The sequence below is a fragment of the Centruroides sculpturatus genome, unplaced genomic scaffold (assembly GCF_000671375.1).
Source record: "Centruroides sculpturatus isolate CEXI.00-Female unplaced genomic scaffold, Cexi_2.0 scaffold2336, whole genome shotgun sequence".
In the NCBI taxonomy this organism is placed as follows: domain Eukaryota; kingdom Metazoa; phylum Arthropoda; class Arachnida; order Scorpiones; family Buthidae; genus Centruroides; species Centruroides sculpturatus.
In genome coordinates, this window is record NW_019386452.1 from 14886 (window position 1) to 17184 (window position 2299).

A 2299-nucleotide genomic window follows, 5' to 3' on the forward strand; every position below is an offset into this window, starting at 1 on the left:
AATAATTTATTAAATAATTTAGAACCATCTGGAAGAAAAGAACTGATCTGGGTCAGATCTTGAACCCGCAACCTCCGCTTGCCATGCGGTGAACTTGCCAATAATTAATGCCAAAGTAATTTGTCCCTCTAGTGACAAATTACTTTGTATTAATTATTTAATTAAGCAAATTGTAGCCTGATCATTTAGGCAATCATTGGATGTTTCTATATATACTCATTGGGCTTTGCAATGTTTGTTATATTTATATACATATACCTGAGCCACAATTTTTAATCATCTTTAAATAGTTCAGACTGGAAGTTTGTATGTAGTTCATCAGTGTCTCTGGCCACTAAGTTTTCTATATCTGGTCTCAATTTTCATAGCTAACTCTGTTCTTGAGATTAATAAAAGACAATCAACAATTAGTAGTAAAGCAGCCAATGACCAATTAAAACAGTGGTTAAGTATTCTGCAGCCAGCTAAGAGAGCACCGACTGTATAAATAATCTAAATTCATCTGTTTGTAGGAATTTTTAACTCTCTAATCATAAATTCAGAACTAACTTTTCTAAGTTGGAGTTTAGAATATAGTTTTCCCCATTGGAGATATTGAAGATTACTTGTAAATTAGAATTTTATATATTTTCCATAAGTACTGTTTAAAGGACAATTTATATATAATCTATTATTGGTTGCTAAAGAACTAAATAACTTCAAAATAAATGTCTCACTTTAATATACAAAATCTTATGTTAGCCATTCAGAATTTTGTGACTATTATAAGATTAAGGTTAATTANATAATAGTTTTAATTTATATAAATTTAAATTATTTTTTTTTTGTATCTGCCCTATAAGATGACCCTGGATTTTGGGGGCTTTTTTTATGATTCAACTGTCGTCTTATCTGTGGAAATATACAGTATTCAGATATTTTACTTAACAATTAGCGAATAAAAATTTGTTTTATTAAAAATTAAATTTTTACTAACCTGATATTTTCAATTCCTCTGAACATTCTTTATCATTAATTTTAAAACTTTTGTAATAATTAAACCAATTAATAAACAATTCGTGTTTTCCCTGAGCAGACAAACTAAATAAATTTGATGCTAATTCTGAAACTTCAAATTCAGTAGGCAAATTAACAATTAATTTAATAAATTCTGTAAAAATGTCCTTGTTATAACTCTGAAAGACAATAGAAAGATATTTTGAATTTTAATAATTTATTGAATTTCTTAAAATTATTTTTAAAAAATAATTTTTACCTTATAATACTTAAGTGTATTACTACTACAAGGAATAAAATGATTTGATAAAATTTTATTACTGAGAATAGCAGTTAAAATGACTAAATGATCATGATGAATTTTTAAAGATTCCATCATTTTCTCCAAGTTTAATTTTTTGGCATTAATAATTGTTTTCGAAAAAGTATTTTCCTGTAAAATACATTTCAAAGATTAAAGTTGTCATATATTTTTATTAATAATCTTATTAAATTAATCATTATTATTCTACAGGATGATCAAATAAACAGTTTATTTGAGGGAGGTAGAGCAAGGAGTAGTGAAAGGTGAGTCCAAGTCCAGAAACTGAGTTCCGTGTTGGACTCAACACTTCGTATGACATCACATTATGGCCAGTAGGAAAAAATTTTAACTTTTACTACAGCAATCTCCACAATTGGAAACCTGTAGATATCACTACAGTAACAATTCCAAATCGAAATCTATCATTCTTTTAAATACAACAAGTATTCATTTATCATCATCAATGTTTAAATTGCAAACAGTTATTTACTGCAGTCTTAAGGGATAACATTTAAAATTCCAAAAAAGTAAATAAAAATATTCATGTTTATTGTGATCAATGTGACAGGCTCATCACATTGGTCATAATAATGATTTTGGCAATTGCCAAGCTCCTCACTCTGTCTCACAAATAAACTTTTATCTCCTGGTAACTTAATTCACAATTAAATATTTTTTTAAAGTAAATTTCTTAAAACTTATATTACAATCAGATATATTATTAAATGTTTCAGTATCTTTGATTAATATTTTTCTACTTCAACACATTCATCTTTCTGTTAACAGTACAGTTAATAACACTCAACATTTATAATAAAATTTAAATTTTGTAAAGTTTTTAGCAACTTAAGAAATGTAATAAGTCACTATTCATTACATTTTTTAAGTCATTCTAAACTTTTTAACTTTTAAAAATGTATATATTCTATATCTTTTAACAGTTTTATTTATTATGATTGGCTATTTTTACATATTCCTGTGAAAAATCTATAACCTTCA